Genomic DNA, 27,126 nt, shown 5'->3' with positions numbered 1-27,126 from the left:
TGCATTTCCTCCTTACTCTTCTTTATGCCGGCCGTATTCCAGGAAACTACTTTTAATGCATTGCTAATTGCAACGCTTGGCTACAAATCCGATGATCGAGCACTGTTGAATGCACCTGGCAGCCAATTCCATTCTTGGAGCGCATCATCTACACATTTGGTAAAGAGGTCACAACATTTAATGTAGGTCACAAGTCTACCATTAGTCCCTATGGAGACTTGCAACCATCTTGGATCTTCCACCGAGCGCTCAGTTGAGGGAATGGAATGCCATTCACTTACAGAACTACACAATTTGTCACTCCCCTTATCCCAGATATTAGATTCCCCATACCTAGGAAAAACAGAAAAAATCTTTAAATTGGAGACATTAACTATTATTTTAGCACCAGATTTGCAACAATTTTGTTTTTGCCTGTGACCCAAAATGGATCAAAGAAACCAATGAAATGTCACAACTTTGAATTAAATTCAAAATCTAAATGTCTGCAAAGCATTCTAATAAAAATGCATGATCCAAAATCGAATCAGAGTCAAAAAGAGTAACCTTGAAGTGTTAACAGAGAGGCGAAGAGAGAGATGGACTTCTTGATCAAGCCATACCGATGATGATTTTGCCTTGAATGCCACCACAAATGGTTCAGCAGTTCGATTGAAAGCTGAAGGCACAGCTGCTGTCTTTTCTGGAGATAATAGGCAATGGTGAGTTTACCATGCCATGGATCCTGAAGGACCATCAGATAATAAATGTGAATACTTCATACATACAACCAAAACCCCAGAACAGGGGCATTTCTGTAATCCATATTTGAAATGTTGCCCCCATGTTAGGAGATTTTTGTCTGCATGTTAAGGGCATAAACTTGTCGAGTCTTCTCTAATGCCATTTCTGGTGACACCACATCCGTCTTCCGTATGGGAAAGCCAGCTGATTCTCTTCTTTTGCGAATGCCACCCTATCCAGGGTCAAATTGCAGTGGGAAATGCATAGGAAAGCAGATTGGACTTCCACCCCAACTAAATAACTAAGTAAACAAGTACTTTTTGGGTTGCAAAGAGTCAGAATTTTTTTTTTTTCTCCACAGACGGTGTCTTGTAAAATCTGCCTCGTTCATCCTTACTATCCCTAAAATGATTAAGCAGCTTAGAGACGAGGAACGCTCGTTTTCTTTACGTGTAAACTGCAGTAAGGTGATAACATTATAGCAAAAAAGAAATGAGATTGTCCATCAGTAGTTGTGATGTATTTGTAAGGCCTCATTCACAAAGGCAAATCCTACAATTTTGTGTAGGTTTACTATATTGTGCGATTCTCAAACTCCGAGCTGAAAGTAAGTTTACAATCCAGCAGAGATGTCGGCACACACAAAGATAGGCCCATCTAATTCTGTGCAGAGTTTCCACCCTGACTTAGAAGTCTCTGTAGTTTTAAATGTACTAATGACTAGTGCTTTGTGAAGACAATAAAAAAGTAAACCTACTCAAAAGTGTAAGATTACTTTAGTGAATCAAGGCCCCTAATGTGTCCTCTCCCTGCACACGACCCCTGCTCTAGACTGCTCCCCTTCTCTTGGCAACTTTTGTTCTCTCCCTCGCCCTGCCCAACCCTAGGGCGGCTACCACCTGGAGTGGAGCACAGTGTTTGAATACTTCAGGAGATCTGTGAAGAATAGTACTGACTCCCTGCTCTTTGTCGGTACGTGTGATGGTGAACATATATCTCCAATGCTGCAATGTACAAAGGAAAAGCAGAACGAGGCGAATCTCTTGGAGAAAGAGATCAAATGCCTCACATACACTCGCTGCCCAACACTTGACTGGTTTACTTTGGTGAGTTTTCATGATCCAAAGAATCTTTTCCAGGTGTTTTATTCTTTACTAACATTTGCATGTAATGCTTTAGTATATGTTTTTATTTGTTTGTACTACTGCTTCCAAATTCCTAATGCCTCAAAGAGTTGGCCTAAATTGTCAATTAACAATTTGCCACCGGCTTCACATAATTAAAATAAATCACATCAGCACTTTGACTACACCCTCACCTCATGGTCATTTACATTCGGGGATGGAAATTGTTCCTGCCAAACCCATCCTCCTCACAGGAACTCAGACAATAAATACATTGATTAGACAGTGCGTCTGGATATTGATCGTCAGCCTCTAACCTGCATTACCGTAATTAGTGAAACTGCTTTGCTCAGTGAGAGTTTTTTTCGAACATGTATAGGTGTTTGACCTAAACATGAGCCTGTGAAAATTGTTAATGTTTCGACTGTGTTTAATGGATTCAACCTGTTTTTAAGAGATTTGTTTTTCTTACATCCATGTGGCTCCAATATATACACTCTAAAAGTGTTCTGCATTATTTCCCAACCTTGCAATATTTTCATTTGTTTGATGATACAATAAATAAGATTACATTAAGAATTCAAATGAGAAATGTGTGTTTGCCTGAGACGTCAAAATTAAAAAGGTATCCAGATAGTAACACATCAAACGGTTCAGTGTTGATACATGGTAGCCACGGCTTTGAAATCTGCTCCCTACCTGCTTGCTTTCAGCAAGGAACGGCATAGTAACTTTGATTGGTCATTGCAAATATATGTTTTCATTCTGCACACTGTGCAAATTTTACATAATGTGTAGTATAGCAATTGCCAATTTAAAGCATAAAACCCAGAGCCTCGTCACGCTCATTTACAGTGGCTTGTTACATTCTGATACTTCCGGATGCAGTATTTACTGACGGTGTAAATTCTTCCTGTTTTGAGATTGAAAATGAGGCATAACCTGTATAATCAGTATTTACTACACTGAAATATAGTTGAGGAAAATTGCATGAATTCAGGACTCCCCTTTACACAAGGATCTAAAATGTACCCGGAAGTAGGAATCAGGGCCAAAGGCAATGTCTGATTGGCCCCTAGACGATTTGCAGATGAATGCTGGTGTCCAAAGCTTTGCTCAGAAGTACGTGGTGCTATAATATGTCCAGTTGGCCGAGGGCTTTTTTAAGGTTGGTATGTGCATACACCGGCAGAAATAAGTGGTACATAAGAAAACAAAATATCAAATGTTTACAGAAGGGCATAATAAAACAATAAGTGAATCCAAATGTAGTGAATAAGATAAGTGAAAAGATTATGGTTAAGACAGTTAAGCATAGAAGATAAACTAAGTAGAATGGATGTGAGTAAGGCAGTGAGGATGGGAATAAGAAGAGATGAGAAGGACGCGAGAAGCCAAAGAAGAAGGATAAGGATGAAAAAAAGAGAAAAGGGGGACATTTTAAAGGTTTAAATGTGATCTGCAAAATACACATAAAAATCGCACAGTTTATTCTATATATCTATCACATCTCAATACCAATACCAAGGTCGCGTCATAACTCAGAGAGTTACCAAGTGTGCAATTCGTTTACAGGACAAAATATCGGAACGAGACACCCACGCATCTCAGTATGCCTGTAAATCATCAAAGTTGTTCTCACAATAGTGAGCATGTGTAGTAGTAGTCATTGTGTATCTCCAGTAATGTTCCCAAATAATTTAAAATAAGGATATTCACTCCACCACCCAGAATATTAGGTAAGAGCAAGTCTGACGTAGGGTTTTCATTATCAAAGACAGATCATAAACGTATATTCATCAAAGCACTGTATATTCTTAAAGAAAAGGTCAAGAACGCTTACCGAGGTTTCAGAGATATAGGGTCAGATGTAGGTAAGTTAATTTTACCGATTCATAAATACCGAATTTTACCGATTCGGTATTTATGAATCGGTAAAATTGAAGGGGGGAGATGCAGAAAGAATCAGTAATTGAATTACCGATTCTGTAAGAATAGGAATCAATGGGCATTACCGAATCAGTATTTACCGATTCGCTAAATACCGAATTTGCAAGGGTGCAGGGGTTGTCACTTTGACACCCTCTAGCACCCCGATTTAAGGCATGTGTGACATGTGGCACACAGACATGCCCTAAGGGCATGTCCGTCTGTCACATGCCATAGGTGTGCATGCACACATGTGCATGCATACCTGGAATCGGTATTTTACCACCCAATTGGATTGGGTGGTAAAATACCGATTCCGTAAGGCCTGTGGGACTCAGAAGAGTCCCACTTACATTTCAAAATTACCGAATCGGTAAAAATACCGATTCGGTATTTTACCGATTCTGTAAATTTACCGAATCGGTAAAATAGGCCACCTACATATGGAATGACCATTTACCGGTCGGTAACGGCTGAAATCGGCCGTTACCGGCCGGTAAATGGCCACCTACATCTGGCCCGTAGTCCTATAGACTGAAAAAAGAAAAGTGAAATGGAGGTCAGTATTGCATGAGAATGAGAACATCCTAAATGGTTTCATGGGTAAGCTTGAGTGGGCCGCTTGACTGAGGGGGTCTTGAAAGGCAAAACGATGCAAGTTTAAAGGCAGCTAGAATGTTGGACTGTGCAGTGTGCCGGAATGAAGTACGCGGGCTGAGGTTTGGACTAGAAGGACGGTAGGTAGGAAAGGGCTGGGCAAATGCACAAACGCTTAGGGGATTCAGTGAAAGTAAAGGTGGAATGTGGTGCCCACATCATTAGCTAGAGCCCCCAGAGTCATGTGCACAAGTGAGCTGATTGTGCAAATCATTTAAAAATAGATGACGGAGGTGGTGATTAAATACACCTGACAAGTTTGTGCTCCAATGATTACGTTGGCACGTCGGTTACTGCGGCTATGGGTTAAAGAGCAAATGTCAGGGTATATTTCCTAATAGAAAAATGTTTGAGAATGCAAGCGGTATGTAAAATTGACAAATGGGGGCGGTATGTGAAATTAATGAAGAAACGGTCAGGGTCTGATGACTTACTTCAGTCCGTGGTGTAAGTAACGTAGTCTCTGCGGTCCCAGGAACAAAGTGAGTTCCGAGCTGGGCAGCACAGTAATAAATGAACTCTCACCTGACGTGAGAGACGGCTGGTGTCATCCGAGTGGAAACAGCCAAGGGGACATAGAAGAGTTACTGTGTGTGAGACCAGTAAAAGAAGCTCTGGGCCAGGATTTTGACAAATGTTTTTAATGCCGCCAGTGGTAATATGTTCCCTGCCTCATGGGCAACTTCGGTCATTATACCAATTTTCGAAAAGGGCCAGCGGGGGATCCCTCCTGTTATAGACCCATTTCCCTGATAGACTCTGCAGTCAAGATCTTGGGTAGGGTGTTACTTCACAAACTCAGGGAAGCTTTAGATGGTTGTGCGGTCCTATCTAACCTGCAATATGGGTTCAGAGAGAAGAGGGGTACCCTCGACCAGTGCTTAAATCTTCAGCTTTTAATCAGTAAATATACGGTGGCGAAGGACGGGTCTCTTTTTATGGCCTTCATGGACCTGTCCTCAGCCTTTGATTTGGTCAATCGGGCTAAGCTTTGGTCGATCCTGCTGGAAATGGGTATCGACCCTCCCTGAGTATGTTTTTTATCAGCTTTACACAAGCACCTGTTAGCGTCAGTGAGGGTCTCCCAGGACGGGAGATGCACGAACCATTTTAGGTCAGAGAGGGGGGTGAGGCAAGCTTGTATCCTTTCCCCCCTCCTCTTTACGATTTACATTAATGGCCTGGAAAAGTTCTTGGGCAACCGCAGGGTGGATGTGCCGCGTGCAGGTGAATGTTCTATCCCAGTTCTCCTAAACGCGGACGATGCCGTCCTTCTAGCCCGCAAGGGTGTGGGGCTCCAGAGATTGCTGGACTCCTTTGGAGTTTTTATGGAATCACTGGATCTGAAAGTGAACATCAAGAAATCACATTATATGGTGGTGGGGAAACATCGTAAAAAACTTAAATCTAAGTCTTTCTTTTGTAACGGTGATGAGGTTTCGAGGGTAAATGTCTTTTGTTATTTAGGGGTCCTCTTCGACGATAAGGGTACTTGGGGCCCTCAAATTAAGCTTAAAAGCAATTCTGTTGTGATGTCTACCTCAGCGGTTATGAGCTTCTCGAAACGGCTAGGGGCTCGACCAATGGAGGCCCTGTTGAGAGTTTACACATCGAAATTCCTGGCCATTGCTACGTATGGTTCCGCTTTATGGGGTTATGTCTCCCCGGACATGATCCAAGTGGTAGAAAATAGGTTTCTTAGGGCCAGATGTAGGTAGGCGTTTACCGGGTGGTAACGGCCGAATTCGGCCGTTACCGATCCGGTAAGAGCAATTTGACATGTAGGTCCCTGTATTTTACAGACTCGGTAAATTTACCGATAAGTAAATTTACCGAGTTGTCGTAAATAATTAATTTACCATCATAATTTCTATACAAGTAAGTACTTAATCAATAATAACTCAATCGGAAAGAAAGAGGCAGAGTCCGTGGTGGTAGAGTTCTTAGGGGTTTTATTCCTTAAAGGAATCGTTCAGAACGGGATATCAGGTTCTTGCAACCACAGGGGTTCAAGAAGGGATAGAGCAATAATTTATTGACAATACATAGCTTATATACTTTTCATACATTATAGGCTCTAATGCAAGAGGCGTAACAGCTGAGAGAAACGAGATAACAGCATGATAACAGTGTCCACGTGTTGCAATACGTAAGTGGAGGCGTGAACTGGGCGTGAATACAGAGGTGTGTGCTAGAAAACGTCACAAGTAGGTGGCAACAAAGCAGAATTTTGTAATGTCAGCAGAAATCAGAGGCATGGATGCGCGCGCAGCTGCGTGACGTATGATTGACGTGAAAACAGACGGGTGCAGGGGATTTGACATTTACACTGGCGGAAAGAGACAGAAGTCTGGCATGTCAGATCAACTTGTGCTTCTATCATATCTGATATCTGATGTTTGGGAACCATACTATCTAAAGGAAAAGGTCTCTGGGGCAGAAGTTACTCTATACTGACTGTGTGTGCGTGTATAAGCGCCTGAGTGTCTACATGAGATGCGGGGGGGCATGGGCCTTCCATGGAAACAGAGGCTATGAATTACTTGCATAGAGACAGCGAGGCCGGGCCCTTCGCCCTGCAGCTGGGAGAATGTTTACTTAAACTAGTAGGCAGGAATGCATTTTCGAGGAGCGGAACAGATAACTTCGAAGGTCGAATACAGTCTTGGCAGGCAGCAGGCTGAGCTAAACGCCATGGGCCGCACAGGAAGTAAGGCAGAGTTCACAGATACACAGACTGCCTGGGCTCTCGGAGTCAGAAAACAGAAAGGGCTCGATGGCAGAATTCGGGGCCTACTTTGCCAGAGCTGGAAAACGTGTAAAGTACACCGCAAAAAGACGTTGGCAAGGCATACTTAGGAACTGAATTATCAATCCATTCATGGTGGATCTGAAAGAGGACAGGTTAACGGTGGACGCAAATGTATTTGCGTCTTCATAGCTGGCACAGGAGGGAAGTTACATGTACTTTAAACTGGTACACGGAGACGGTGGGGTACACGCTAGGGAACATTATCTGACCATAAAATTTATATTTCCTCATTCCCTCCTTGTTCCCTACGGACCCTTCATGATATATCGATTCTCATAAACCGACTGGTCTGTTCTTGTAACATCATTTGCTCTTCTTTCTTCTTTTTGCGTTTTAAGTGAAAACTGGAATGTTCAATACATGAAGTGACACACAGGCCACAAATCGCTGGCCCACACTGTAGGCATAGGCAGCAACTGAATACTATGGTACAGGCAATGCCTAGGAAGGATAGGAGCTTCCATCCCCAAGTGGTTAACGTTGTCCAGAACCAACCGGACCAAGTCCAGGTGCCTGGATTCTGATGTATCAGACTTGCAATCTTATGAAGACGTGTAATAGCTTGATATACTGTTGGCGCGTTTTCTGGGATGAAAATGCAGCAACTTGACCCGATGACCTTACAAGCTCCGCCTCTGTCCATAGCGGACTGCTCCTCTGTTAAGTTACCTAGGGCGGAGGCAGTTTCATTCACTACTGCTTCAAGTGTTCTAGTTAATCTGCGAATTAGTTTACTATTTTGGACGGGACCTATGAAGAAAAAGAAACCTTTATTGAAATCTGTGTATTGTTCCCATGCCGTTTCAGTATTGTCGACAATCGGGAGGTCTCTTCGGAGTCTATTCTTTACTAGATTGGTGTTTCTGTGATAGTCAGGAGGAGCTAGGAAAACAGGTGGCAGAAGGAATGCAATATAACAGGTACCATCCCAATCTGGAGGTAGGCGTATGTATGCGGTATGACCACAAACAAAGTAAGAATGACGGGTAGCTTTGAAAGAAGATATGCCTTGATCACTGAATTCAACTACGATATTACATTTACTATGACCTAAGTGTACGGAACCTTTCTTACTGACACATAATTCACCAGTGACTGGTAGTACTGACATAGCGGGGGGAACTGGTGCAGTTTCAGATTCAACAGTGAGAATCATAAGGTTAATTGTATAATTACCTAATCCATATACTTCATTTTCTAGATCTGTTCCTACTCTAATGGGAAGTCCCTTCTTGTCAGGATAGCAGGCTTTAAGCAGAACTAAGTTCAAGTTTCCCCAAACCCAGTTCCCTTTAAAAACAGCAATATCAGGATCTACGGAATTTATTATTCTAAACCAGGCTCCACAGGAACCATTGTGAGTGAATGGGTACGGAAAGAGGGGCAGAACTCCCTTGTATTTCTGATAGGGAGGGAGTCGGCCACATATCCAACAGTTTGTAGCATTGTTTGTCTGGTGGGAATGATGTAACATACTAATGAATGTATTGTTGCGCAGCGCAAGTCTGTAAGATAATTCATGGGGAGGTAATTTACTAAAAGAATGTTCAGCAGTGACGTTATAAGCAGATTGTTCACGCTTGAAGATAGGATAGTATATGGATAATAATATGCTAGCAGCAATAGTCAGAAGACTTAGAAAAAACATAATTAATAATGTCACTACACAGTGACTACGTAGTGATTTACAGTATACGTGCTTTTTAAGTTGTTTCTCTCTCTCTCTATCTCGATCTAGGGGATACATGTCAGGGACTATTTAACCGATTCACCTAGGGGAGGACTTAAACAATTAAACTGTCTGACTTGCTAGATCGGAGTTTTGCTTTATATTCTTCTTGTGGAGTTGTCTCTTGTTTCGGAATTTTGAAGTCACTAGGTTCGATACAGTCTTTGGAAGCGGTGGAAGGAGTGGAAGGGGTGGACAAGTCTTTTCCTGGCTTCAGTTCATCGCATCTCTTCACATGGCTTATGTGGATCCACCCCTTTCTGCCTTCGATCTTTACAGCGGTCCTCGTGGTGAGAAGGACGGTCTTCGGCTCTTTCCAGCGGGGCTCCAGCGGACTTTTCCTGTCAAAGTTCCTTATTAAGATCAGGTCCCCGGGACGGACATCATGCGGCTTTACATCAGTGTTGTCAGGGAAAGCTGCGGCAACCTGTGAACGACATGATTGGAGTGCAGACATCAAGGAGGCAAGGTAATCTGTCAGCATGTTACAGTCAACATCGGTAATTTTTTTCGGTATGGGCGTCCCCCACATATTCGGTGGCCTGCCAAAAACCACTTCATACGGAGATAGCCCAGATCGCGAGTGGGCGACCATCCTCATGTAAAATAATGCAACTGGCAGGGCGACTATCCAGTCGACCCCTTTTTCTTTACAAACTTTGGCAAGACGTGTCTTTAATGTCTGGTTATGCCTCTCTACAAGGCCGGCGGCTTCGGGGTGTCGGACACAATGGAATTTCCACTGATATCCTAGCAGCAAGGAAACCTGTTTCATTAATTCGGATGAGAATGGCTGTCCGTTATCAGAGTACACGACACGAGGCAAGCCGTATCGTGGGAAAAATTCTCGAACCAACTGCCTGGCAGTGGTCGGAGCAGTATAATCTGGGACTGGATATGCTTCTGTCCAACGGGAAAGTGCACAAACAACTACGAGGACATATTTAAAACCTCGACAACGGTCCATCTGGATATAATCCATCTGGAGGACTTCAAAAGGGTGATCGGGAGGATGAAATCCACCTTGCTCTACAGGGACGCTTTTACCTGGATTGAACTGACAACAGATCATGCAAGTACGCACTTTCTGTTTTGCTGCTGCTCGTAAGTGTTTGTTATACCAGAGATTCTGTATACTATCTAACATAGCTTTTTCTCCTAGATGTGCTGGACTATGTGCTGTATTGATTATGACTTGAACCATAGAGTCGGGGAGAAACCATGTAGATTTTCCCTTCGTCATCCATCCTTGATCTGTCTGAATCCCTCCTAGTTCGGTCCATTTCTTTATTTCTTCTGCAGTAGAATGTGTCTGAATATCGATTACATCTAGTGTGGGATCCCTAACTGTCATACAATGTGTCGATACTTTTGTCTTTGTCACGTCAGTTGTCTGAGTATGAGTCAATGCTGTATGTTTTGCTGTCTGGTCTGCCAGGTCGTTACCCTGGGAAACGGAATCTGTAACTTTAGTATGTGCTTTACACTTCATGACTGATATACCTGAAGGCAGATGTATTGCTTCTAACAGGGCTTGAATGAGGGGACCATGCTGGATCTTGGCACCGTGAGAGGTCAGGAAACCTCGTTCCTGCCACAACATTCCGAAGTCGTGTACAACTCCGAAAGCATAGCGTGAATCAGTATATATGTTAACATTTCTGTTCTTGGCCAGTATACAGGCTCGGGTCAGAGCAATAAGCTCTGCTGCTTGAGCGGACAGTGTATCAATACGGTATGTCTCTTTTACTTCAGTTTCAGTGGTCACGGCATACGCGGCCACTAACTCTCCTGTACTTGTTCTCATACATGAACCATCCACGTAAAGTGTCAGGTCTGGATTTGTCAATGGAACATCTGTTAAGTCTCGTCTGGGCTTTGTTACTGCATTAATGATCCCTATACAATCATGCGGGACTGGATCTGCCATAATTGAAGGTAACAATGTTGCGGGGTTCAGAATACTGCAGCGTCTGATTTCTATGTGTGGCTGGAATAGTGTTAATTCATAACCTGTCAATCGTGCTATAGTCAAGTGTTGAGTTTGGGTTCTGTTTAAAAGAACCTCTACAGAATGTGGAACTTGTACTGTTAATTGATGTCCGAAAACAATTGAGTCGCTCTGTCTGATTGCTAATGCTGTTGCTGCTACTGACTTCAAGCACGCAGGGAGTGCCTGGGCTACTGAATCCAATGTACTTGAAAAATAAGCGCAAGGCTTATGTGAACCTGCTTGATCTTGAGTGAGGACAGACAACGCTGTACCATCACGTTCTGTAACAAAAAGTGTAAAAGGTTTGCTGTAGCATGGTGTCGCTAAAACTGGTGCTTGACATAAAGCTTTCTTTAATTCTTCAAAGGCTTGTGTATGTTCCTCAGTCCAGGGAAGGACAGTCGAAGTTGCTGCCTCTTGTGTTGTTAACTGAATGAGTGGCTTAGCTAGAAATGCATACTGAGGAATCCATTGTCTGCAGTACGAGGTGAGGCCTATAAAGGCCCGCACTTCCTTTTGTGTCTGCGGTCGTGGCATATTTACAATTAACTGAATGCGATCAGGAGTGAGCTGTCTCCCCACTTTGGACAGCAAGTGACCCAAGTACACAACTTGCTGAACACAGAATTGTAGCTTCGAAGGAGACACCTTGTGTCCCTTGTTGGCCAGAAAATGTAAAACCGTCAGTGATGCATGCTCACATTCGGGCTCACTTCGTGCGGTGATCAGCAGATCATCGACGTATTGCAGTAAGGCGGTGTTAACTGGCATTTGAATACAATCTAGTTCTCTTTTCAGTGCTTGACTATAGATGCTGGGGCTTTCTGTGAATCCTTGAGGTGCGCGTGAAAATTTGAAACTTCGTCCATTTAAACTGAAACCGAAGAGGTATTGGCTCTCTGGGTCAATAGGTACACTGAAGAAGGCGTTCTTGAGGTCAATTACAGTAAAGAACGTTGCTTCTGAATCAATAGCAGTCAATAGGGAAGAGATGTCGGGAACCACAGGGTACTGTGGAACAATGCATTTATTCAGTTCCCTCAAATCAATCACCAGCCGATATACTGGCGGTGCATTGGGATCAGTACGTTTAAGAATCGGAATGATAGGGGAATTGCAGATATTGGAGTCGGTCTCTACGACCACTCCTTGGGCTATGAGCTCTTCAATGATTTTCAGTAAAGCCACTACAGCATCGGGTGGTAACTTGTATTGTCTGATTCTTGGTAAAACAACACCTGTTTTCAGTGTAACACGGTATGGTGTAATGTGCATGCAGCCTACATCGGTTGGGCCTCGTGCCCACAGGTGATTTGGTACATTTCTCAATCTGACATCAAACTCTCGAAGTACGTAGTGACCCTTAAAGTCACGCAAGAAAAGTCTAACTCCTTCCGGAGAGCAGCATATCACTGCTCCTAGAGCCTTCAATGTCTTTATTCCTAGCAGATTTTCTGGGCATGATTTCGTAAGTAATAGGTCTGTAACACGTGATAATGGACCCACAGCCAGGGGAACTGGTTCTGATACTTCATTTACAATAGGCTGTCCTGAAAAACCAAGGGAAACATTCTGCGAGCCTGAGAGGGGTGCCCCTGGAACTTCGTCATGGCTGATTGTGGTGCGGCTTGCCCCCGTGTCAATTAAAAATTTTCTGTCTTTTCCCAATACTTGACTGTGTACATAAGGACCCTCTTGATCTACCGGAATCTCAATAAGGGGCAAGCCAACTTCCCTCTCTAGGCTGTTTCATGTATATCGGGGATAATCGGGGTAAGCAGATTGGGCATACTGGTACATCTGTTGTGAAACTTGTTGAGTCGCGGCAATGGGCTGTGGCTGTGGTACCGCTACGGTCTGTGCTGTATGTGATGAAGCGTGCGTAGGCTGTGAATTCTGTGAAGTCTGTTGCTGAACCTGATCTTGTCTAGGTGGATGCGGTCTTTCCTTAGTTTTACCTGTTGATATATTATGTTGCAGGACGGGACATTCATGTACATAGTGACCTGGCTTCTTACAATAGTTGCATGTCCCTTTAACGGGAGCTGCTGAATTTCCTGTCTGTGTCGTACCCTTCCTGTGGTTGTCGGCTGGAACCGACTGGGCCACCAACATTTTCATTTTCGTGTCTTTCATACGTTTCTGTTCACTATCCTGTTCTTCTCTAATTCTGTTCTGGTGATACTGTAACATTTGTAACATTTGTGATGGCGTATTTGCTTGCCAGGTACTCTCGACCTTGTATACACGGTTTTTAACTGCTATCAGGGAATTTTCTACTAATTTTGATACAAAAAGGTGCGGGTATGACTCGCTACTTGATTTAAGACCGCTATTAATAAGGAAACATTTCTCGAATCTTGAATAGAAGTCACTAGTATCTTCGTCTGGTTTCTGTTTACAGGCTGAGATTGCATCCCAGTCTTCTTTTCTAGTTGTCAGTAATCTTGGCAGAACTTGTACTATTAAACCTGGTAATGCTTCAGTTTTTTCCCCAAGGCCTAGCCCTGGGGTACGCTTTTCTTCCTTGTCTTCTATTTCTGCCCATACAATCTTTTTGTCTCCCACCTCCCATTCCTTTTCCTTGAGTTTCTCGTAGATGCCCGTGGGCAGCAGTACCTTTAACATTTTCATAATATCTTCATATGTGTAATCCCCCATCAGTAACATATCTTTAAGTTCTCTGTGAAAACCTGCAGGGTCTTTATCGTGACAGGGTACTAGCTTTTTCATTTCTAATAATTCTAACTTGGTCAGAGGTGTATGGACATACACACGTTTCAGATTATTATCGGTACCCAGAACTGGATGTACTTCTCGTAAAGGGTTCTGACTTTCAATGCCATGTAAACGTTCCATATGATACATTTTTCTTTCTGGGGGTGGAGCGGAAACATATTGTGAACCTACGAAGGTATTATATCGGTGTCGTTGTTCTAGAATTATCTGTTTTAACTTGGTACTCAGACCTCTCCATCTATCCATGAGCAGTGCTTCTAATGTATCGTGTAAGGGACCTGGATCAGAATGTTGGTTCCTGTATAACGTGAGGAGGTGCTGAATCATGTATACACCTGCTAATTTCTGTTCGTCTGGAGACAGGTTCAGAAATGTCTGTGCTACTGTGTCATCATTATATATATTCGGATTGTCAGCCCATAATACTGCTGACCGGGCTAGTTCTTGTTCATCCATAGAATTGAGTACATGGTACCCCATTCGTTCTTGAAGCATTTTATCAGTCTCTTGGAACTGGCGTTCCGGAGAATTCGGTTTTGATATGCCAGAGAGAAAAACTCTCTTGCTTTCTGGACGGATACCTTTCCTAAGATAAGTTCCCTTACCTACATACGCTATCGTATCTGTAGTCTTTTCTGGTTCTGCAGGTTCTTCCTCCTCCTCGGAGGATGCTTTCTCTTTTTCTCTTTCATGTATTTCTATTACCTTTTTCCTTATTATCTTGTACATACTGGCTATGCAACCCCCTTTGTCGTGTTTTCCTTCAGATATATTTTTGCCCCACCTATTTAGTGCTTCCATTTCATCCTGGTCTGTCTCAGGCCTGTCTCGCTCTCTTATTAGGCAATTTATGAAAAAACGTAATATATGTGCTTGAGTGTCAACTTTCTGATATGCCATGGCCTCCTTAATACTGTCGGGATTTTCCCCAGTCTGGACAAAATGATATATTCTATCTAGATGCTCATTCATTCCTGGAAACAATATTAGGTAATCTGTAGCTTGTCGCAATCGTATTGATGCTATTAACATTCTATCATCTTTACCGGGAACTGGATCGTATCTACAAACTGGGAGCGGTTCCTTGAGTACGTCGAGACGGGGGGATTGGAACGTGAAAGAGTTCTGCCTATCCCTAAACGGTAATCTGTGTGCTGGTGGCGGGGTCTGGTAACCCCCGGTCGCACCTCCTGAAGTGGAAACTTGAACATTATCTCTCTGTGGAGTCTGTATGTGAACTTGAACTTGTCTTTTAGTAGGATCAGGTTGAAGCGGTTTCGGTGTATCAATCTTAGGTGCAGGAAGCGGTGGAGGTGGGGGAATAACAGGCTGTCGGACGGGATAACCAGACTGCAGTAACGGTGGGTTCTGATCTGGAAGCGGGTTGCCACCTCCGTCACCGTCAGTAGGCGGGACGCGGGCACGTGGATTGGTGTAGGCGGGTGCTACATCCTCTAGATAAGAATTCAGAAATATGTCTTTAGTAGTTCTATGATTTACTTTAATTGGAACCAGTGGTGGCGGCAAATTTTTCGGTATTCCTGAAGTGGCCTCAGGCGAACCCTCGGTCACTAGATACATACCATTTACGAGATTATTTCGTGCACGGTCTACTTGTTCTGTTTTTACTCGGATTCCTTCACTAACTAATTCGTTTTCTTGGGCCTTAGCTGATTCTTTAAGTCTGTCTTCTTTACGGAGTGCTTTTTCAGCACGCTTATGTGATTCCTTACGCCAAAATTCTATGGCGTCTTTCTGAGATTGTCTGGCTTTCTTTTTCCATAATGCTTCTTCTACCTTCATGATGCACTCGGCATCCCATGTTCCGGTAACGGGCCATCTGTGTCTCTCGTCTAGATTCTTAGTATAATCGGCCCATAAATCTAGGTACAATATGGCGTCTATGCCATGTTTATGATACATAAAATTTCCAGGAGTGTCCCTAGGGGGGATCGGAATTTCTTCTTCTAGTATCCCTTTCCTAGTTCCTATCTGTTTTAACTTGTTGAAAAACGGCATCCTGTTTACTTAATACTGAATGCTCAATCCTTGCTATTTAACTCGGAATACAGCTAATTACACCAGAATACAATAATGCACATAAAAACAGTCACACTCATACCACGACATTAATCACATGAAAAACATTTAAGACATATATCTCTACCCTAGATAACTGATGTACTGCTGAACAGCACAGATACACTGCCTAAAAACAGTGCAGAAACTTGAAAATAACGGATATACTGCTAAACAGTACAGATACACTGTCTAAAACAGTGCAGACCGCATTTGTGTACCCAAACACGTCTTGATACGACCCAGCAATGGTACTCACCGGGAAGCACGGAAAACGGAAGGCCTCGGAAAACTCGACCGGACTGGACTCGGACTGGACTCGGCTCGACACGTGGATACTTCGGAAAACTGGTGGGCCTCTTGACACCTCGGACCTTGCTTCTTTTGGCTAGGCTCTGGTCGGGATCCTCCGCACTCCTCACCGCCTCGTCTGGGTGCTAATCGCAGTCTTCGTCACCTCCGTGGGCCAGAGGGAGATACAGGAAATCCTGCCAGTACGCGTAGGTTCCCTCTAGCTGATGGCAGGGGACAGAGCTTGCAACGCACCAACCGGCGCGTGGGGTGGGGGAGGGGTCCCTGTTCGGGCGCCAAAATGTCGTAAATAATTAATTTACCATCATAATTTCTATACAAGTAAGTACTTAATCAATAATAACTCAATCGGAAAGAAAGAGGCAGAGTCCGTGGTGGTAGAGTTCTTAGGGGTTTTATTCCTTAAAGGAATCGTTCAGAACGGGATATCAGGTTCTTGCAACCACAGGGGTTCAAGAAGGGATAGAGCAATAATTTATTGACAATACATAGCTTATATACTTTTCATACATTATAGGCTCTAATGCAAGAGGCGTAACAGCTGAGAGAAACGAGATAACAGCATGATAACAGTGTCCACGTGTTGCAATACGTAAGTGGAGGCGTGAACTGGGCGTGAATACAGAGGTGTGTGCTAGAAAACGTCACAAGTAGGTGGCAACAAAGCAGAATTTTGTAATGTCAGCAGAAATCAGAGGCATGGATGCGCGCGCAGCTGCGTGACGTATGATTGACGTGAAAACAGACGGGTGCAGGGGATTTGACATTTACACTGGCGGAAAGAGACAGAAGTCTGGCATGTCAGATCAACTTGTGCTTCTATCATATCTGATATCTGATGTTTGGGAACCATACTATCTAAAGGAAAAGGTCTCTGGGGCAGAAGTTACTCTATACTGACTGTGTGTGCGTGTATAAGCGCCTGAGTGTCTACATGAGATGCGGGGGGGCATGGGCCTTCCATGGAAACAGAGGCTATGAATTACTTGCATAGAGACAGCGAGGCCGGGCCCTTCGCCCTGCAGCTGGGAGAATGTTTACTTAAACTAGTAGGCAGGAATGCATTTTCGAGGAGCGGAACAGATAACTTCGAAGGTCGAATACAGTCTTGGCAGGCAGCAGGCTGAGCTAAACGCCATGGGCCGCACAGGAAGTAAGGCAGAGTTCACAGATACACAGACTGCCTGGGCTCTCGGAGTCAGAAAACAGAAAGGGCTCGATGGCAGAATTCGGGGCCTACTTTGCCAGAGCTGGAAAACGTGTAAAGTACACCGCAAAAAGACGTTGGCAAGGCATACTTAGGAACTGAATTATCAATCCATTCATGGTGGATCTGAAAGAGGACAGGTTAACAGTGGACGCAAATGTATTTGCGTCTTCATAGCTGGCACAGGAGGGAAGTTACATGTACTTTAAACTGGTACACGGAGACGGTGGGGTACACGCTAGGGAACATTATCTGACCATAAAATTTATATTTCCTCAGAGTATGTAAAATACCGAGTCGGTATCATTACGGATTCCGGTAAATTGGTATGTAGGTGGGACTCTTCTGAGTCCCACAAGCAGTACAAAATCGGTATTTTACCATCAAATACTACTTGATGGTAAAATACCGTTTCTGGTGTGCATGCACATGTGTGCATGCACACCTATGCCATATGACAGGCAGACCTGCCCTTAGGGCAGGTATGCCTGCCACATGGCACCCGAGCCTCTTTTGGGGGTGCCAGAGGGTGTCAAAGTGACACCCCCTGCACCCTTGTGACAGTCGGTATTTTCCGATGTGGTAAATACCGACCGGTAAATGCCCAATCAATCCTATGGGCTTCAAAGCCCATAGGAATGAATGGGCATTAACTGGTCGGTATTTCCCGCATCGGAAAATACCGACTGTTTCCGAATCGGTAATTGCACATCTGCATTTACCTACATCTCGGTACTTTTTTTTTCCGACCTCTGAAATACCGAGTCGGTATGACTCGGTATTTAAGAGGTCGGAAAATAAAATTTACCTACATCTGGCCCTTAGACTTTTGCTCTCAGTTCCTCAGTCCACCCCCACTTTTTCAATCTACAAGGAGGTTGGGCTGGGCTACGCTACAGACAAATTGTTGATGGCCCCACTGATTTGCTGGGCGAAAACATGGTTAAACCAGGAAATCACATTAAACCATCAGATTCTTAATGATATCGTAGCTATGGACTATGCAAAAAGAATACCCTGGCTGGAATACGTCAGACTGACGCTCTCACGTCTAGGGCATCCCGAGCTTTATACATCGCCAACTCACATTACCAAGGAGGATGTAACTTGGATTAAGTATCATTTCCTAGAAATGGTAAAACTGGATCGGGAGGAGAGGGAACTAACAAAACCCTTGGTTAGAGCGAATTGTATGCTACCATGCTCGCTGGAACCATACTTAAGAATTGTCTCCAACCCACATCATAGATTTTTATTGATAAGATTCAGATTTAATTTGATCCAGTATTCTTTGGGCTATTACTCGACCTGGGGCAACCCTGAATGCAGTAGCCCGTGCAACTGTGATAATTTTTCTTATCAGGACACACTGCATTTCATTATGTTCTGCAGGTTTTATCATGATGTTCGGAAAAAATATCTGCTCCCAATTCTAAAAGATGCTGGTTTTACACAAGTTAGACCCCTGTTGATATATTTACAGATGCTTAGCAGCACTCACATCATGTTTAGTGTGGCCAGTTTTTTGGTGGCAGCCATGCGGCGCAGATCAAAGATACTTCTTACCGCATGAAACCCTGACTGATTTTATACTGATCGTTTTTATGAACCGTGTTTTTAAATTGTGTTTTTCATTTTTGTTGATCATACGACTGTATAATGTAGCCTATGAATTTTGTGCCTTTTATGATTTTTATTAATCAAAATAAAGTGTTTTGACTGAATGACTGAGTTTGGAGCCAGGCAACGCGGTAATAAATGAACTCTCACCTGACGTGTGACGGCTTGTGTCATCCGAGTGGAAACAGCCAAGGGGACATAGAAGAGTTACTGTGTGTGAGACCAGTAAAAAAAGGGTGATGAAGGGAAATAAGTGAGGCATGTCAAGAGGAAACAGAGCAAATAGACAAACGAGATTGATAGATGAATGAAGGAGCTCATCATAAATTGAATCAAATAGAAATAACGGTCAAAATTAAGTCAACTAGAACTTGTACTCATCTGATGGCTAGGAGTCCTGTGGTCAAGAGGGGGGAGCCCACCGCTGCAAACCTAAATGTGTTCAAGGAAAAAATGAGAGGAGTACAGTACCCATATGTGACTGCAGGTAGACTGTCACCCACGCACTCATAACCAGCAGACTCGACTACGGCACACCCTGTATGTCGGCATCAACCGAACCGAACCATCCAGAACGCCGCAACGAGACTCGTCCTCGGAACTCCGTATCACAAGCACATGACCTGACACCTACGAGATCTCCACTTGCTCTTGTCGAGAAGGGGGTCACCTTCAAACTCCTCACTCACGCCTACAAATCCCTCAACAACAATGGATTCAAATACCTCAACGAGAGAGCCGCCTTCCACGTACCCAAGAGAAACCTCTGAACAGCCGACCTCGACCTTGCCGTGGGTGCTCCGGAGTGCACAGAGTTCATGATGGAGATAGTGTCTGACATAGTGAAGAGTTCGCATTGAATGAAAAGGTGTTCGGAAATGTGTTTGTCGGTGTGAGATGGTTGTTGCTGTCTGCTGCAGGGAATTTGCATTCAAAGGTTTTGTAGATGGCCAAAATCTTATTGTGGAAGTAGTCAGCAGGGTTATCACGCAGATTCTGGGAGATTCTGGGAGGGAGTGATGTCATTCTTGGGGGCTGCTGGATTGGTGAACTCCTTCACAATGGCGAAGAGTTCTGTGGTTTGCAGTGGCTTTGATGCAGTCTGTTAGGGTTTCTTTTTGGTTTCTTTTAGAAGGCGGTGTTACTGGTTGAGAGTGGTCCTGTAGGCATGGTGGTCTTCTGTTTTCTTGCTGATAAGCCACTTGCTTTCATGTTGTCGGTAGTTGCATTTGGTGGAGTGCCGTTCCTCTGAGAGCCTACTGAGCATCAGAAACCACTAACCTTGTATTCTGGATCCAAAGAGAGCAATGCTCTCTTCCACACCACACCACATTCACTACTGACCAAGTACACTGTAATATAATGGACCAATAGTAGAAGTGGGAAATATGATAAGAGAGAAAACAGACACTGGAAGTACCCACTGTGTCCCATCTACAGGTTAGAATGGGAATCTAAATGCCGACAGGAAATCGTATCAGTCTGCCATGAACGTTCTGGATCTAATTTACACAGTGAAAGGATATACCTTAGATATGTCTCTGTATGATCAAATCCCTATGCTCTTGATATGTTGACCACCTGAGACTGAAATATAATGAGATAGTATTTAAAAAAATCCTCATCTACCTTCTTTCTTATTGATATGATAACTACTCTAGCTTCATAAATGTGTTCCTCCTGATACTGTTTAACTTAGACTCTGTCTTGTCCCTTATATTACTAGAAAATAATGAACATTCAACAACATTCTGTGATCTATATTCTTCTAAACTACACACATACCACTTACAAAATACCATCTGAACCTAAAATGTACTATATGTATATATATATATATTTTTTTTATTTATTAATATACCTTAGCGGACTTCCACAATAAACTCTGCAGTGCTACGTGGAGTTACGCTAGTGGCGGAGTGCGCCTGGTCACATGGTTCATGTTAATTTTCAGCACCGGGTGTAGGCTGCAAAATCAGCAGAAAAGGTAACCATGCGTAGTGCAAGAGGGCGATACTTCTTTTCTGCTGCTCAAGTAGATGTTCTACTCGGCAAGCAGCTTTTTCAACGCAAACGGAAGGTTTCTCAATGTGAGAAGTCGGCACAATCCGCGACTGCCCCTGGTTAGAAATCTGACCACCCAACCACCCGATTTGACAAATTTTGCCAGGAGGTGGATTTTCCGACCACCCGATTTGCCTTGCGAAGCACAAAAAATCTTCAAACTCCGCCAACGTAAAGGAGTTCTGCACCCACGCCTATTTATTTTACCTAGTGGCAGTCACCATTAGGTACTTATATAGTTATAGTTAGGTCTGCTTTTGTGTAGAAAGAGTGTTTTTTGGTTTTCTAATAACTTTGTCCGCATATGACAAACCGTCACAAAAATTTCCCAAAGGAAAGTTCATCCGGCTCAGCTCCTTCCTGGAAAGATTTGGAGTGATTGTCACATGGGGGACAAAAAGAAAAGGAGGGGTCCCAGAACTCAAAATCCCCACGCATTTTCATTAGACTTTTTATAGACAGGCTACATCAAAAACTGCTGAAAGGAGTTACACCAAATTCGGCAGGAAGGTAGATCTTGGTCTGCAGATTGTGTGTTTAGTGATTTGGTATAAATTCGTTCAGTAGTTTTTGAGATTAAGGTAAAAAACAAAATATAGTTATTTGGATGGTTGTGCTGTCAAGAGTCTCTGAGACTTCATGCGGTAGCACCAGTTTAAAAATAGAGGGTTCTGATTGGCGCAGGGAGATTTATTCCTAACGGAAGGCAGTTAACTCTGCTCTGCCAGTGGATTTTGCGAGATTTTTTGGACTTCGCACTCTGCTTGAGAGTGAAGTTTGGCAAAAACTCCAGCGAAGCGGAGTTTACCGGTGCCAACCCTGTCATGGGGTTTCCTGGGACAGGCTTGCCTTCACGCAGTCCAACATGCACACTGAAGTTCTGTTGGTGTCCTAGGAGTCAGCAGTTAGAAGTTCCCACAGTGAATCCAGGCTAAGATGGAGCATCGGAGACTTCTTTGCTCCCAGCTCAGAGTGCGCTGTAAACAGAGCAGGAGTCAGACAGCAGAGAGGAGGCTTAAGGAGACTGGTAGGCTGTGCTGCAGAGGACAAACAAGTGAACTAAGGTAAGGTAACTGGGAAACTAGTGCATTAATGTGGGGGGTGCACCAGCATACCATGTGGGCTACTAGAACAAACTACGATTTGTGTTCTTATGCATTTAAGGCAGATACAGTGCACGCGCCCATCCATACTGTGTGGCTGTTTCATTTTTACAGGCTGGTGCTACATGAGGAGAGGTTACAAGTGACAAAGAAGAACAATGCACATGTGTATTGTCATTCTATGTCTTCACATTGTGGAACACCCTCTCGACGCAGTTAGTGATTTTCATGAGTATCTGTTTGGAATAACAGCAGCAACCCCTGACCTTTGGTAACCATAGCATTTTCTTAACTAACCCTTATTTAGGGGGTTGTGTAGGCAAGGTAGGAACAAAAATAAATGGCGATTTTTAAACCCTTTTTACTATCTCGAGTTTATACTCTCTACCTTCCCCATCCCTTTAACAGCAAATAAGAGGCTGTTGTGGGACATGAGAATATTAATGCATTGCCATTGTGAATCCTATATCGATTGCTACCTCTGGAAGTTTTTTTAATCACATCCATGGGTACATTTTTGTATTTCTTTTTACAGCTATATATTTTTGAGGTTTTAAGAAGCAATAACAAAGTCATAATAGATGTTGAAGCACAGTACAATGGTTGAAGTAAAAAAACAACCTAAGCCTAGAGCATACTATTGAAATTATAGGGGCATATTATCAAGGAACGGTGTTAAAATTATCACTGCTTTAGCAGCAGGAAACTGTCAGGGCCCGCTCCGCAGGATACAATCGATGAACAAAGGGGTCCACCTCCTGATGTTACCAACACCCTGAACGTAGACACAGGGGGTTCGAACCATCAGGCGAGGGATAAATAATGAAGATAGACCGGGGAAGGGTAAGGGTCAGCAGGGACAATGGTTCTGAAACGACAAAACATAGGAATTACAACACCAGTCTATTGTAATATTCTACTCTCAATAATTCTCACTAGAAACTATAATACCTGATGAGGCTGTACACATTCTTCCAACCATCAGACAAATTTAGTCCAGCTACCTGCAATGAAATATTTTCGTTATCAACTAATCACTTATTCAATACACCCCAAAACCATCTCAGAAACAGCCCATAACAGTACACACCATATCATGTGGAGATGGACTATTTTAAGACCCTTTATAAATGTAATTCTCTACTCAATCCAACAGTAGAGGTCGCTTCCCCAGTGGTTCAGAAATCATAAAAGAGTTGAAGAGAGGGAACTCTGTAAGCACTCATTTAGGATACTGTATTTATAAGGATAGTTCAATCATGACAAAGAACAACAGATCTGTGTCCAACTTGTCTCCTAATTCCAAGAAATGTTAACGGTAACGTGTGGTTGCGACCACCACCACGCTCCGCTAATTTCTATGTTGTACCAAGTTAATAATTAACACCGGTGATAGGTAATTGAGACCACCACTCTAACCCGGTCTTATTAGAATCCAAAATTGCACCAGAATAATAGCATCGAATGTGACCACAATCCGCACAACTTCTGATTAGCGGGAAATGTCAATAAACAAAGAACGAACCTCACGGCAACCAGCAGCTAGTGCCGCGTAGTTCCGCTGAAACAGATCTCGGAAAGGCTTTACCCCCTCCCTGAACCAGCACGCATCAGTCGACGCGTTTCTTCCAGTTCACCAACGGGGAGTAAACAATCAACCAAGGAGCGCGCAAGCAGAACGGCTCCCAGCGGCTCAAATGCACAACACAGTACCTCTACAGGAACGGGTAACGATGGTTCCAAAGTTCCGACCGCACCAAGCGGCCTGACGCCACAGCAGTCGGGACTCTCTCCAGCAAAACGGCAAAACAAACAAAGTACTCAGAATTACGTGCAGCTTCCTTCCTGTCTCCACCGAACTTAAACTTCCTGCAAACAGATGCTCATGGGAATTGTAGTCTATCTACAAATTAGGTAGGCGCGGTGAGGCAGGATCCTGACAGAAACTGCAGCTAAAGCGCTGATAATGAGCTTGCTAATATGCCCTTGAGAATTCCAATAGAAGCCCATGTTCTGGTGTTAACATGGGCTTCTATTGGAATACTCTACGGCATATTATCAAACCCATTATCGCCGTTTTAAAGGCAGCAATCATTTAACCCGCTGTTCCTTGATAATATGCCTCATACAGCAGTGTATCACTGAAAGCTCCTCCCCGATTTGCGAAGTGATAGACGACTGCCATCTATTGTATTACTTGGTTCCTGCTTTCTTTTGGTACAGTTTGGGCTGAAATTGAAACAGACTCACCAGGATTCTCCCTACAACTCGTTCAGATCCTCTGGTCTGCAGTTTGGTTTCCCCCCGCCGCCGCCGCTGTTGGACATCTCGAGCGGCCGCCGAGCGTGGGAAACTACATTACCCACAAGCCCTGACAACCACGCCCACTCCATCACGCGCCCAGTGGTAAATAAAAGACCGCGAGCACTGCGGCAGATCGGGTTCCTGCTTTCTTTTTGCCCAGTTTGGGGCTGAAATTGAAAAGGACTCACCAGGATTCTCCTTACAACTCGTTCAGATTCTCTGGTCTGCAGTTTGGTTTCCCCCCGCCGCCGCTGCTGTTGGACATCTCGAGCGGCCGCAGAGCGGGGAAAACTACATTACCCACAAGCCCTGACGACCACGCCCACTCCATCAAGCACCCAGTGGTGCTCAAAACACCGAAAGCACTGCAGCAGAGCGGGTTCCTGCTTTCTTTTTGCACAGTTTGGGGCTAAAATTGAAAAGGACTCACCAGGATTCTCCCTACACTCGTTCAGATCCTCTGGTCTGCAGTTTGGTTTCCCCCGCCGCCGCCGCTGTTGGACATCTCGAGTGGCCGCCGAGCGGGGGGAAACTACATTACCCACAAGCCCTGACCACCACGCCCACTCCATCACGCGCCCAGTGGTGCTCAAAAGACCGCGAGCACTCCCGCGTCGCGGGAGTCGCCGGGAGAAGCCCGGGACAAGGGCGGGGCCGTCTGTGGCCGTCAGGGGCCGAGGAGGCGGGGCTGAGTCACCCGTCTTGGTATTGCTTTAGGTTAGTCGTGCTGTTACAAAACATTGAAAGTAAATTGTTGTGAAGATTGTACTGTGTGTTTGTAGCTGATAACTGAAATATGGGTACAAATACTCCCATGCACACTCGTTCATGTTCTACACAGAAAACACACACTACCACTACACTCCCTAGCCTGACTGCAATAGGCAGGATGTTACAGAAGATTATAGGGGTAGTTGTAACTGCAATTGAGAGCACTGAGAGGCGACTCTCACTTCCTACAAGTGTGTGTTTACTAACTCAACACATAAATACATCAACGACAACGGCATATTCCCATGAGTCCATCCTTATGGATTCTTATGCAGATTTTCCTGGGAAAGATAGTAATTGTGTCATCTTGCCACAACAAAACTCACATATCGAATTTTCGCATCGGGCTAGCAGACTTTCAATAACACCAACTTTGCGGCTATTACAGCTAAGCGAGGAACCTCCCCTTTTAATTCATGATTCAGATAATGTAGAGGGAATGGATGCTTGCTCTACCATTGACCCTGATTTAACAAATACGACAAGTAATGAGAGCCCCCCACAAAGAACTAGAGGACAAAAACCTAAAGGTAAACAACCACCTAGTAGAAAAGAACAGCCCGTAAATAAATCCAGGGGGAAAGCCAAAGGCAACCGTAAGAAAATAGCACCCATTCCACAGAAACAAAAAGGGGATAAGAGTGTAGTCCAGCCAATCATTGTTGAGGGGCAGCACAATGAAGAGAGGTGTAGCGTCCAACAGGAAACACTACCACCAAACCCAGTGGGTTTTATGATCTATTTAGAACAGTTAATGAAATCTCTAACTTTACCGTTGCTGAAAAGAATAAAGGTCTTAACAGATAAAATAGAGAATCTACAAAAGCTGGCTACAAAAAACTCAGATCTATTGAAACATCTTGAAACCCATGTTAGAACTGTTGATATACCCAGTTCTGGTCCTGTATTAAGTACAGCTAGTGGTGCTCAAAAACCATCTGTCAAGCCAGCTACACTAGAGGCAAAGGGTGATAACTGCCAGTCTTGGCATACTTTGCCTTTAGGGACCAAAGCACAGGCTCATAAAAGTCCTGGACGAAAGGGGGTTGAGAGGGAGACGGGAAAGGACCCAACAAGGAGGGAACGAACCAGGGATCCCATTGATAGAGAAGTAGGAAAGAACATTTATGATACTGAGAAGGCCAATTACCCATGCATTGATCTTCCTCCACAGTCCATTCCTTATACTGTGGTGTTGACGGGGTGCCAGAGCTAAAAAGTGACAGAGGGGAATCCTATGCAGATCTCAAGAGTAAGGTAGTATTTTGGTTAAATACCAACAGACCCTTACCGGGGCACGTACAAGCTGAAATTATGCATGTCCACAGAGTAAGTTGGATTGGACATAGACAAAAAGATCTCACTGGGGGCTGTATAATTGTCAATTTTAGAGACAGACGTGCAGTAAAATTCATTTGTGGTTGGAATAATCATCGTGGGTATAGTGGGATTCAAACTTTGGATCTGTCTAACTTTTGTCCATCCATGAATCCTATGATGACTATTATTAATTCATGGCAGCAAGGGGAGTTTAGGGCTAGAACCAGATATGATTATAATATATCAACATTAAATCGATATCATATTCTGCAAGGTTTAGAGGACATTGATTGACTCACTACAGATACTTGGTCCAATAATTGTATAAAGCCTACAATACCTTGTGGACATTGGTCAGTCCTCGATGAACATGGTGTAGACATGAGCAATGTAAAGGATGAGACAGGTATGGTGGGTAATGAGAGCAACGAGCGGGTGCTTATGAACGATAGTACCCCACTTGACAAGCCATCCTTAGGGTTTAATTTGGAGCTTAGCTGTAACACGGATATTCTAGTCAGACAAACAAATAAGGGATCATGGTCTTTTATGAGCTGGAATATCGCAGGGCTAAGGACAAAACTGGATTATGAATACTTGGTAATCCTGTTGAATAACTATGACGTTGTTAGTTTCCAAG

The sequence above is a fragment of the Lissotriton vulgaris genome, chromosome 2_1 (genome assembly GCF_964263255.1).
Source record: "Lissotriton vulgaris chromosome 2_1, aLisVul1.2, whole genome shotgun sequence".
Taxonomy (NCBI): Eukaryota; Metazoa; Chordata; class Amphibia; order Caudata; family Salamandridae; genus Lissotriton; species Lissotriton vulgaris.
This window is presented reverse-complemented; position numbering follows the sequence as displayed.